The following is a 14,218-nucleotide window of genomic DNA, read 5'->3' on the forward strand; positions in this document are numbered from 1 at the left end:
GCGTGCATTTTTTATTCTTGTTGCGACGGAGTGCAGGACTTATATTGGTAATGTAAAGCTACATTTTTCAAAAGAATTGTTTACTATTGTCTTATCAAGCAGGGTTAGGTTTACTATTGAACCTCTGTTTTGTAATTGCCATAATAATATAATCTTTAACTTACCATGTATAACGTTCTTACGTTATGTCTGTATCAAGTGTAGTACACTGTATCGGGTATATTTTCAGCTGAGTTTTTGATGGTAGGAATATCCGGGGTGTCCGGTGTTGTCAGAGGGTAGAAACGTCCGTGTGTCCGGAGCGTTTAAGGTGCCGGAGCGTCTAATGTCTAGCGTCCGGAGTGTCCAGAGGGACTAAGGTGACCCAGCTGTAGAGCCGTCAAAGGACCAGGGGGTCCGGAGGGTCTAATATTTCAAGTGTCCGGAGGGTCTAATGTTTCAAGTGATCATAGTATTCCGAGGGTCCGGAGTCTATATTGGTTGTGAAATTGATTCGGAGGAGCTGTGGAGCGGATATGGTGCACGGGTGACGGAGTGCATCTCCACACATGTATTTTTAGCTGTATGCTAATTTTGGGTTAGTAAGACCCAGTGTATTATTCAGGACTGGAAGGATAGATTGTATATCCGTTCTTGTTTAGTGACATAATTTCGCTACCTGAGCGAATACATTTTTTTTACTATGTGTAAAGACTTACATTGTTTACTATTTGAGTGAACTATATTCATCTTTCCATTATTGAATCATTTGTGAAATCATTTATCCTGTGTTTTAGGGTTACTGAACTAAATTTATTTGTATATTTTTTTCATCTTTGAAACTGTGCGTTTTTTTGTTAAATAGATCCAATATTTGGATTATAAATACGCACACATCTTCATAATCCACTATTCATATAAATCGCCACATTAAATCATATATATGTGTCGTCATTACGTGTTCTGTTGTTAATCCGAAATATCCCACCCGGTTATCTTGTTACAAATGGTGTCAGAAGTGGGATCATTTCGGATATAACAGAGCACTGAAATTGTTTTATTATATTTGTATGCTTTCTGTGTGTTTCAGATGCGTTTGACAAAGCACCAAGGTTAGGTAGATACCTAATATTACTTTATTTTTTGTATTTAATATTTTTGTTGCATTTCGTGAAAGAAAATACGGTTTGTGGTAATTACGTGGTTTGTATAAAACTGCACTTTAAGGTTGGTCACCACCAAACTTTTGAAATGACTTCTATGAAAGAACTGGTAGAACTGGGGAAACAGTTTGGTTATGAGGGGGAGTCCCTTACAAATTTCGTTCGTGAAGAACAAGCCCGGGAGAGGGACCAAAGATTAAAGGAGAGGGAATTAGAGAGGGAAAAATTTGAAAGGGAACAACAAATAGAAAGGGAAAAAAGGGAAACCCAGAAGGAAATGATAGAATTAGAGAAGTGTAAGATCGAACTAGAGAAACAGGCTGAGAGGGAATTAGAAAGGGAAAAAAGGGAAACCCAGAAGGAAATGATAGAATTAGAGAAGGGTAAGATAGAACTAGAGAAACAGGCTGAGAGGGAAAGGATAGAATGGGAAAGGGAAGCAAAGAGGGAGAAGTTAGAAAGGGAAAAACAGGTAAGGTTAGAAACTTTAGAGATGGAAGATAGAAATCGGCAGAGGGAACATCTAAGAAATTCTGAGCTATTGCAAGCTAAAAAAGAGGGGGAACATGATGTTAAACTGAGAGGTCCAAAATTGCCCCCATTTGAAGACGATAAAGATAATATGGATAGTTATCTAAATAGGTTCGAGAGGTATGCTACGGTACAAAAATGGAAGAAAGACGATTGGCCGCTCCATCTTAGCGCGTTATTGAAAGGTAAAGCGTTAGACGTGTATTCGCGTTTATCCACGGCCGATTCGCTCAATTACCCCGTGTTGAAAGAGGCACTTCTCAAGAAATATGAACTAACCGAGCAAGGGTTTCGCAAGAAGTTTAAGTATAGTAAACCAGATAGGGGCGAAACATTCACACAGTTCGTCAGTAGGACTTGCAATTATTTGCAGCAATGGGTGGAATGTGGTAAAGTCGTCAAGACATTTGAGGGTCTTGTCGATTTCTTGCTTCGTGACCAATTGTTAACAACTTGTGGCAAGGAGTTATATTTATTCTTGAAGGAAAGATCCTTCACAAATGTACATGAAATGGCCACACAGGCGGATTTGTTCGCCGAAGCTCGGGGAGGTTCGCAGAATGTCATCACGCGAGATGTCAAAGGTGGGAATCAGGTCAACGACAGAAAACCCAGGGAACCTGAAAAATCTGGTAGGAGTAACCAGGGGAAGCGGAGTGACATGCAATGTTTCATTTGCAAGGAAGTGGGTCATATCTCCCACTATTGTCCTAGCGGAAGGGACCAGTCCAGAAAGTAGCGGTAGCCATTAGAGGCAGAAGATCGGTAAATGGAAAACTTAATGTTTCCCAGCAAGTTAAGCGGAAAGCGGTGCGTGAACCGGTGGTGCGTTCAGAGACCAGTCGCGATGTGATCCAATCAATCGGAACGTGTATTTTTCCAGAGGCACGGGTGCCGACCGCAAACGGCACTGTTAACGGACAAGAAGTCACCGTTCTACGAGACACGGGATGCACTACTGTAGTCGTGAAACGGAGCTTAGTCTGCGATGATCAATTGCTTGGGGTTAAATCACCTTGCATGTTGCTTGACCAGACAATCGACCACGTTCCAGTTGCAAGGATAATGATAGATACACCTTTTTTTGACCGGGACTGTGGAAGCTTTATGCGTAGCCAACCCGATCTATGAACTGACGATTGGCAACGTACCGGGTTCTAGACTTCCAACCATAGCAGATTTCCGATTCCCTATCATCCAGGCAGTGCAAACTAGGGCTCAGGTAAAGGAGGAAAATAAACCTTTGCGTAAGTTAAAAGTACCGGAAGCCATTACTGATATATCCCGCGAAGAATTCCAAAATGAGCAAAAACGTGACGCGTCTTTACGTGTAACCTCTGAGAAGGCATTAACGGGTACTGTGAGAAAGTGTAAGAACGGGGGTTCCTCTAAATTCCTTGTTCGAAAGGGTTTAATGTACAGGGAATACTCTACATCGGATAGGAAGTTCTTGCAATTAGGGGTTCCCCAGAAATTTAGGGCACATGTATTAAAGGTCGCGCACGAGTCGAGTATGGCAGGTCATTTAGGCGTAAAGAAAACAACGGATAGGGTATTAAGAGAATTTTATTGGCCTGGCGTCAATAGCGACATAGCGCGGTTCTGTCGCTCGTGCGACGTTTGCCAGAAGACGATCTCTAAGGGCAGGGTAACTAGAGTACCGTTAGGTCAGATGCCCTTGATAGATACTCCGTTCAAACGAGTAGCCATCGACATTGTAGGACCAATATTTCCGCATACAGATCGGAAAAACCGATACATCTTGACACTGGTAGATTACGCTACCAGATATCCAGAAGCCATAGCTTTGCCATCAATTGAAACCGAACGTGTAGCCGAAGCGCTCGTAGACATGTTCAGCAGGGTCGGAGTACCCGAAGAGGTTCTTACGGATTGTGGAGCGCAATTCACCTCAGATCTTATGGCAGAAATTAGTAGGTTGTTGTCCCTTAAACAGTTACGCACAACACCTTACCATCCTATGTGCAATGGATTGGTCGAGAAATTCAACGGCACATTGAAGCAAATGTTGCGGAGAATGTGTGCGGAAAGACCGAAGGATTGGGATAGATATATGAACGCCCTTCTGTTCGCATATCGTGAGGTTCCTCAGGAAAGCTTGGGTTTCTCTCCGTTTGAACTATTGTACGGTAGGACAGTTCGTGGTCCTATGCGCATACTTCGTGAACTGTGGACAGACGAGGTCGCGGACGAAGAAGTTAAGACCACATACCATTACGTAGTTGATTTGCGCGAAAGATTAGAAAGTACTTGTCAAATGGCGCAAGACGAACTCGCGAAATCTAATCGTAGGTACGCCAAGTACTACAACCGAGGAACTGGGAGGAAAAAAATTGACGTAGGCGATCAAGTGTTGGTGCTTCTCCCAACGAATAACAACAAGCTGCTAGTCCAATGGAAAGGGCCATATGAAGTCAGACAGGTGAAAGGCGAAATGGATTATATCATTGATATGGAGGGGAAGTCCAAGACATTTCATGCCAATATGCTTAAACTCTACGTAGCGAGACCTGGACAAACGATTGATAAAGGGATTTTAAATGTAGTATGCGTAGCGGTGATAGAGGATAGGTCTGGTGACGAAGCGGAATTCGTCTCCAGCACAGAAATGCCCCTTGAATACCCCATGGACGTTGGTAAAGAAAGTATTGACCAGATAAATGTATGCCCTGAGTTATCGGAGGGTCAACGTACACAGATTATGGAGGTTTTGTCCAAATATCCAGATGTGTTCACGGACAGACCAGGTTGTACGGGTCTAATTCGACACGAGATCAAATTGAATACCACTGAGCCTATCAGGATTAAAGGATATCCGATACCCTTTAATGCACGGGAGACAATCAGCGAAGAAGTGATGAGAATGTTAGACCAGGGAGTGATCGAACCTTCAAACTCCCCATACTCGTCCCCCGTGGTGTTAGTCAGAAAGAAAGACGGGACCAACCGGTTTTGCATCGACTTTCGGCAATTAAACAAGATCACCGTATTTGATGCAGAACCAATGCCAGATATGGAAAGTGTATTTTCAAAATTGGCAGGTCATAAATACATTTCCAAATTAGATCTAAGCAAGGGATATTGGCAGATACCCATCGCCGATAATGCCCGCGAGTTAACGGCATTCGCGACTCCCAAAGGACTGTTTCAATTTAAAGTTATGCCTTTCGGTTTAGTCAACGCCGGTGCGTCGTGCGTTCGTCTCATGCGCAAATTATTAAAAGGAACGGAAAACGTCGACAGCTTCGTAGACGACATCTTTGTTTACACGCATACATGGGATGAACATGTTAAGGTATTACGGGATCTGTTCGATAGACTTCACATTGCAAACCTTTCAGTTAGGCCTACTAAGTGTAGCATAGGGTATTCCAGTCTGGAATGTTTGGGACATCTGGTAAGTGGACTAGGCCAGTTGCAACCTCATCCAGATAAAATAGGAGCAATCAGGGATGCCCCTAGACCAGAGACAAAAAAACAAGTAAGGTCTTTCCTAGGTCTAATCGGGTTCTACAGGAAATTCGTCCCCAACTTTTCGGCTATTGCCAGCCCATTAACGGATTTGACTAGGAAGGGGCAACCGAATAAAGTTTCATGGGGTGTATGCCAGGAAAAAGCGTTTAACACTCTAAAACACAAACTGGTAAGTGCACCAATTTTAAAGTTGCCGGAAATAGATAAACCTTTTGTACTGAGGACTGATGCGTCCGATACGGGTCTTGGGGCTGTTTTGCTACAGGAGCAAGGGGGGATGAAATTGCCCATTGCTTATGCAAGTAGGAAATTGCTCCCTAGAGAGGAAAAGTACTCCGTGATTGAAAAGGAGTGCCTAGGTTTAGTATGGGGAATAGGAAAATTCCATACATATCTTTTTGGGAGGGAGTTTACCTTGCAAACGGACCATCAGCCGCTTTTATATTTGAATAAAGCAAAGGTCACCAATGCAAGATTGATGCGTTGGGCATTGTCTTTGCAACCATACAGTTTTCGAATCGAGGCAATTCGAGGGTCAGAAAATGTGGGAGCTGATTTTTTAAGTAGGGTGTAATTAGCAAATCATTTCGTTCGGTCTGAAAATTGGAAGTTTTAATAATGATTCATTGTTCACATTCCGTGATTGTTCTAAAAGTGATACCACTTTTTTTAGGGGGGAGGTATTGTCACGGAATGGTGTAAAGGTTGTTAATTAAATACATGTACTCGGGTTTCGTTTTTTTTCTCTGTACAACGATACCCGAGGGTGATTATAATATGGTCTATGTATTTCGAAATCGTGAGTACGATTCGTCCTGTGCCACACGTGCAAGGTGCCTTTGATAAAGAATAACGAAAAGTCATAAGGTATAAATACGTTACTACATGTAAAGGACCTTTACAATACTAATGGTTTTGTCAGCAAGCGGCCTGCTAAAAGGGTTCGCACAACTCCAGCTGTAGGGGTAGGTAATTTTTGGGTTTTAAGTGATAACTAGTGTATTACCATATTTGCCTTTGCATGTTTGTTATAGTTTTCTTTACATACCATAATGCGTGCATTTTTTATTCTTGTTGCGACGGAGTGCAGGACTTATATTGGTAATGTAAAGCTACATTTTTCAAAAGAATTGTTTACTATTGTCTTATCAAGCAGGGTTAGGTTTACTATTGAACCTCTGTTTTGTAATTGCCATAATAATATAATCTTTAACTTACCATGTATAACGTTCTTACGTTATGTCTGTATCAAGTGTAGTACACTGTATCGGGTATATTTTCAGCTGAGTTTTTGATGGTAGGAATATCCGGGGTGTCCGGTGTTGTCAGAGGGTAGAAACGTCCGTGTGTCCGGAGCGTTTAAGGTGCCGGAGCGTCTAATGTCTAGCGTCCGGAGTGTCCAGAGGGACTAAGGTGACCCAGCTGTAGAGCCGTCAAAGGACCAGGGGGTCCGGAGGGTCTAATATTTCAAGTGTCCGGAGGGTCTAATGTTTCAAGTGATCATAGTATTCCGAGGGTCCGGAGTCTATATTGGTTGTGAAATTGATTCGGAGGAGCTGTGGAGCGGATATGGTGCACGGGTGACGGAGTGCATCTCCACACATGTATTTTTAGCTGTATGCTAATTTTGGGTTAGTAAGACCCAGTGTATTATTCAGGACTGGAAGGATAGATTGTATATCCGTTCTTGTTTAGTGACATAATTTCGCTACCTGAGCGAATACATTTTTTTTACTATGTGTAAAGACTTACATTGTTTACTATTTGAGTGAACTATATTCATCTTTCCATTATTGAATCATTTGTGAAATCATTTATCCTGTGTTTTAGGGTTACTGAACTAAATTTATTTGTATATTTTTTTCATCTTTGAAACTGTGCGTTTTTTTGTTAAATAGATCCAATATTTGGATTATAAATACGCACACATCTTCATAATCCACTATTCATATAAATCGCCACATTAAATCATATATATGTGTCGTCATTACGTGTTCTGTTGTTAATCCGAAATATCCCACCCGGTTATCTTGTTACAAGGGTCACGATCGAAATAAGTTTCTAAATGTTTTAAAGGATACCCAAAACTGCACTGATGAAGAAAATACACACAATATTGTCCACACACTATGGAATCTGTGCCTTGTAATTTCACATTATTTAAGCGAGTCGTCTGAGCTCTTCTTCTCATAAAGTCGACAATATCGTCTGCCAAAGTCGGTAATCTATACGATTCAAAATAATCCACACGGTCATCGTCGGGAAAGATGACGGCTACCAAGTGGGTTCCTGGGAAATGACTGTCGTAGTTGTTGATGACATAAGCTTGATCGTCGTTCTGTTTGCGATGAGGAAGTTCATCTTTAGTTCACACGACATGATTCCAATAATCGGTGTACGAACTGGTTTTCAAGAGATAATAATGTCCCAAGGGAACGATGTTTTCTTTTTTTCACAGGTAATGATAAGTAATTAATTCAATCTTGACTTCTGCTTCAAAACCTCTATCAAATAAATAGTGCTCTGTGGTAAGAGAGCTTCGATGCGACGGATCTCAATATAAGTCAATGGAGGGGAGGAATGGTCACGCAATGCTTTTTACTACTGATGCAACACTTCCGCCTCCGAGATGAGACCCCAAGCGTCCTCCAGATACTCGTCCAAATTTTCTTCTTGATTCTTTATCAGGCATTTATCGTGTTGAATTTGACTGGGATGATAGTTTTGAGATCCATTGCAATCTTTCTTGGTCAACGCTGTATTTCCTTCTACCGGGTGTTTGTCAAAGCAGGTGACTAAATGTTGTTCTTGTTCTGGTCATCTGGATATTATCATGCCCTCTTCGTCTTTGTCTTGTTTGGTGGGTGGTTCTGATTACAAGATATCGTCGCATTCCATTTCCAAAGAGGCCCCGCCATTCAAAGAAGGATATGAGTCTTCCATAACTTCTAATAGTCTAGAATGACTTCAAATTGTTGATTTCTATCGTACTATCAAATGCGGCATATAAGATGGCGTTTACCATTTCATCAGTTATCGGTTTGTAAACTGAAGTTCCAAACAAATCTTGCCCGATTTTATAGGGCAGAAATGTCACTCGTCATTGCCATGGTCTGGAATAAAATCAAAAGCTCACAAAGCATAACCTCCTGCATAATCGACGCACGAAATGCTGTGGCTGCTGTTGGTCCCTAACTGTACAGTGGCTTCGTATAGGGACAAGTACGAAGTCAAGTAATTCTTCTTGTTAAAGGTAGGTTTGAAGAGTCGGGTACACAAGGTGTCGCCATCTCGACTGACTTCGATCTTGGACAAGCCAAACTATCAAAGGATCTTCTTTTGGGACTCCGTGGAAGGCTGAATCCTTGACGATGCCAATGATTAAATGTTTAGGTAACTGTCCTTGGGACATATGATATTCGATCATGGATTGCTGACCCGTCATGTCGGATACTTGGTGGTCGTTCTGCTCAAAGTGTAGCTGATGTCGTTTTCCACTTTAGGTAACACTATCACACGTCGCACGTAAAACTGGGCTTCTTGGATGATGGTATTATATTTGTCAGTATCATCTCCGGTCATTAAACGGAAAGCGGTTTTGCAATGATTCAGTCTCAGGCGGACATCCACGCCGTTCAAAAAATACTTCTTTTGCAACCATATGTCCTAATGCAAACGATCCATCAGTTATATTTTGTTTTACCACATTCCCCTATCACTGGTAAAAGTAAACGTCAAAAAACGCACATACAAGTACGCGCTGACAGTTGTCGACGTTGCTAGTAGATACAAAGAAGCTGATCCATTATTAACTAAAACAGCAACAGAAGTTGCAGCCGCGTTTGGACGAATTTATCAACGTGGACCCTTCGAACGCAACAGTTGCTACATGCCGATTATGAGAAACAATTTCATGGTGCAGTATGATCGCTGAAGCAACAACATAAGGTTAAAATTAGACGATGACACCCCTCAATCATCGCAATTGTTCTTGTCCTATTTCTCGTGCTGGGATTGGAGTGGGGAAGTTAACGTCAAACTTCAGCTTCATTAACCTCCCATATATTATCGTAGTTGTTGGTGGTATTCTATAGCGACAATATTTTCTAATAAAACTCGTGTCCTGATCGTTTCACGTTCTGTCATTATTATTTAATGCATATTCTAAATGTGTTGTTGGCGACCGTGTATCTATCGTCAGAACTCGTTGCATTTCAGCGTACAGGACAATTGTCAGTGCAATTGCTTCCAGTCACTCCACCACGTATCCAAATTTCCAATTATTTCATCCAGCGAAATTAAAGGTGAGAGTGTTTCCTTTCCGTGTCTCTTCTATGTTACTCATCTGTAAATTCCGCCTTGAATTCCTTTCCCGGCCCTCTTTGTCGATTCTTCCGGTACCCTCGTTCCGTTTCCGGCACTCCTTCCTCGCACAACAGTCTATCTCTACGTGCTCTTCACTCCTTCTCCTATCTAATCTTTGGGAGGAGTCCGTTCCCACCTGGAAAGCTTCTTCAGAATCCTTTGTTCCATTCTCGTCTGAAGTTCCTAGAACAACCTTCGAGCCTTTTTTAATGAGAGCAAAACTCGGAGCGCAGTCTGGTCTTTCCAATATCCCTATGATCTGCACTCACCAATGTCCAGACGTGCACTGACTCTTTCAAAATGGATTACACAGAATAATGTCTGACTGCGTGAGAAACCAGCCCAAAATTCGATTACCTTAGTTCTGATTGGATACCAGTGGTCTTTTCGATAACGGCTGCGATAGAATCACTGATTTGTTACAGTGTCGGTTTTCTGGCCTTTACCGAGGCCGAACGGTCACATCATTGCTTATTGTAACAGAGTTTCGTGCCCCGTGGAAAGATCTTCAAAAGGAAGTATCCGCGTATTTGAACTTAACGTAATGGCTAATTAACGGACAGGTATTTTTATGTTTCAGAATCGGTCTAAAATTGTAATATTATATAACACGTATTGACATTGCAAATTATATCAGAAGACATTTGTAAACATAAGCAGGAAAGTTTTAAAAAATTCTAACACAACGTGACACTTTGTAATTACCAGCTGCCACAAGAGCAACAGTAGCTCGCACGTGTACGTCAACAACTGACTGTCTGAATAAAGTCAAGAGAGAAATAATAGATCGGAAAAAACGTTGAGAAATCACGCTGAGATATCTGAAGATTTTGATCACGTCCCATGAATTTCAGTAAACTATGATACGCCCGTGCAACGTTGGTTTGGTCTAAATTAAATATTATGTATTCAGATGGTTCTTAGCGGCCATTAATTATCAGCGAAATTGTAGACACTACTAATCTGTCAAAACACGATTGGGTTTGCAGATATTTAGACCTAGTGGCAAGGTGGAATGCCACGAATATATGTCTGGTGATTTAGTTCCTTACTGTGAGCGATCTGCCATGAAAATGTTCCTGCTTTGCCTGACGAAATGTCTGTGGTGATTGTCACCCACGACATTATTGAATTACCACCATTCCACGAACGATAACAATCGTTGTTCTTCTGTTAGCGATTTAGTCATCGTTGGCATCCATAATAATAGTTTTGATAGTTTCACGTTACCAGCACCACCTTCAGCACCCCCAGTGGGGCACCAGATTGCATTTGGTCTGTGATCTTTCGTACAGGTGCTGTTGTGTGTTTGTCTCCGACGAAAATATTTCTAACATTCCTGCAGAATCCAAAGATATGTGACAGTGATATCAGACATGAGAATCCACAATCTGCGTTAACCTGAGATCGTCGTTCTGCATATTACAGGTTAGATTCTGGATTAGTAATTTGCAGTGTCGCAAAAGACGCAGCGGATCCAGCTATCATTCTGGCTGGTCCGGACAAACTGAACTGTCCTGCGCTAATTGTGTCAGGCGATAATGCCTTTCGTCAGGGTGGTCGTTATTATCTTTTGCAAACATCATTGATGGACAAGAGCACCGCAAATATTCATCGGAGTATAATGCAAGACCGAGTATTGTCGTAGCAACATCAACGTTATCAACGCATGCTTCGATTTCTCTACCATCAATGATATATCTGGCACTGTTATACAACACCATCACACCGTTGTTGATGAATTCGCATGGCTCATTTGCTGCATATGCAGTATTTTTTTCTTTGACAAGTTTACCCTGACCTTCAAAAGATGCTTCAGCGGTCAGGAAATACCTGGATGTATCCTGGTGCATCCGTGTCAAATGCGGGATCAGATACGCGCTTGAACATTTTTATTATATTCCTTGTTGTCTAAAATGATGTGCCAACAAATGATTGATGCTCGATGAGCGACGAAGATTGGCCAAGCTGCTCCATGCTATTAGATTTGCAGTTATATTCCGGGATTCTTCACTTGCTCATTCTTTCCGCCGTTTATTCGCAGCTTGATTTAATATTTTACTGACACTTGCTGATATTACTTCAGTTCCAGGTAGTTTTACTGGCTGTTTTTTTCGTCATATTAAATCGAGCAAGTCTTAGTTTGATTGCCGAGAATGATTTACTAGCAACATCACCAACGGTGCCAATAGCCTTGTAACGAACAGCCTCAATTGCTTTAATTCCTAATTGTTTTGTAATTGGAATCGCTTTTTGGTCTTCCGTTCTGAATAGACCTTGAACAACATCACTGAGCCCATCTCCGTAAATAACATTATATGTTGGTAATCGCGAATATATCACCCTGACCATCACTGGTCCGCGTTCAACGTTGTGTATGATCATATTATGTTTCTGTCACTGATCTAAATGCATGGCAGATCTCTGTCGAGATCGTCACTGAAGGAACCATCTCTATCGGGATTAGTCACTGTAGTAATATCCGATAAACAGTGATGTCCATGTTACCACCCGTGAATAATCGCTGACAAATAGTAGCTGCTTCATTGATGATTTCTGGGTAATTATTGCCGGCTCGTCTGACACCAATCAGAATTTCTAGCCGATCAACATCAGCAAAGATGTTCTTGGGACAATGTTTATCAATGCCACTTTCTAGAGTGACACGATTGTTACCTCCAGTTGTTTCGTCTGCTTAGTCCATCCTTACTTTAGATCTAGTTTTTACTCTAGATTTTTTCTTTCATTCTTCTGCTGCCTTTTCAAGTTGTTGTTTCATTTCTGCTTCTATTTTCCCTTGCTTGTTCTACTTGCTTAGTATGCTCATCAACTGCCTGGTTAAAAAGGTTCAAATCTTCCTCGTCACTGCGGAGCATCGAAGGCAATGCGATACTTATATATGCGCCAGTCAACACGTTTTTTTTTTTAGACCTTTAACATATTCGGGCTTAACATACTTTTTCTTTTCTTCCCAGCCAAATGCAGTAATTTCAAGTTATTGTTTTTGATTCTTGATAGCTGCATCACCTTCTTGGATTTAATTTTATCTATCACATCATTTCTAACTTTTAGCGGCTGATTCTCAGTTTCATGTTTCGGAAGACGACAATTAAATGTACTGATCTCAACACGAGCCTCGTCGATACCCTCCAATAATTGTGTTTGAGTATCATCTATCTCTTGAAGAATCTTTTTTGCTTTTTAGTTCTTTCTGCTATTTTTCCTGTTGCTATAGCGGTTTGTTCCAGTGATAGAAGAAGTTTTGTTAGTAATCTATGCAACTGGTTTAAATAATTCTGACGTATCCTCTGCAAATTCCACTCGAGCTTCCTAACGATGTTGTAATTGCTGTTTGACAGAATAACAGATGGGGAGATATTTCTTAATTGCCTCTAGTTATTATCGAGCTAGTTTAGCTGTACGAGATTCCATAGTAGAATCGCACATTATTATCGATGTAACAATCATTTGATTACGTCACCTAACAACTTCTACTTGTTTGCCCCCAGGGTCGTGACCAACACAGATGTCTCGGGTCCTAAACGATGACGCATGGAAATTTGACACACAAGGTTAAGGGGGATAAAGTGGGGATTAAGCGATAGGTTAGAGGCTTCTCTTTATCTTTCTAACCTTATATGTCATTTTTGATAGCAGCGTTGATTGCACAAATGGGTCCTTCCTTATTTTGGTCTCTACACCCTCCAGTAAATAAACAGAACTGCTTTTTGTGGAGAAATATTGCAATGGATACTTTTACCCTGCTTTGTAGCCTAGAAATTCCTAAACGTGCATGTCTATAATTTCTAAAATATGTCTACCTAAATAAACTTGGATGGCGTCTACTACTTGATCTAAATGTAGTAGCTAAAAGTGGCAACGCATGCTAGAAAATAAAAATCTCTTTCTGTCTTTGTCTGTCTGTCTGTCTGTCTATCTGTCTGTCTGTCTCTCTGTCTTTCTCTCTCTCTCTCTCTGGAACAACGGATCTGAGAATGGTGGACATCTTTTACTAAATTCAACGTAAATAACTATTTTAAATCTTTCTAAACTGCCAAAATTCTATAATAGTTGTTCTAAAATAAGAATCTATGATCATTAGACAGAAATCATCCACGCTAGCAATGAAGGATACAAAAATGAACAACAATTACAAGACTGAAGAACAGCCAGGTAACTTCCTTTTACGTTAATCTGCTGCTATACATGTATTAATTTTTTAAATAAATAGGACCGGATTTATAAAACTGAATATTCACGTTTCGGTGTGTTGTGTTGTGAACTCGTCCGCATATAGTTACTTCCTTCTTAAACTGGTTGCTGGTTCTTTCTGGGGTTTTCCCAAGTTCTTCCTCCGCCAGTTATACAACAACAACCATCCTTCGTAAACAATAGAATAATACGTATATCATGGCGTAAAATAGGGATATACGATAACTGATAGAGATGAATCATCCGCTCTAATGTAGCAGACGGTAACCATGCAAACGGTTTGAACAACCTTCATGTAGCGGACAGAAACAATGTCTCATAACCAAGTTGTCTGGGCAATATTCAGGACACATAGATCATTGCTTTGTTCCATACGTGTATACCTTGTAACGTGTGCAGTAGAGACTCGTGTACAACTGTGTGCATCATGTCCTGCTTGTATTTGTTTATTGGATTTGTTTCTTCTGAAGTGC

Source organism: Sinohyriopsis cumingii, chromosome 14, assembly GCF_028554795.1.
Source record: "Sinohyriopsis cumingii isolate HCF-2022 chromosome 14, ASM2855479v2, whole genome shotgun sequence".
In the NCBI taxonomy this organism is placed as follows: Eukaryota; Metazoa; Mollusca; class Bivalvia; order Unionida; family Unionidae; genus Sinohyriopsis; species Sinohyriopsis cumingii.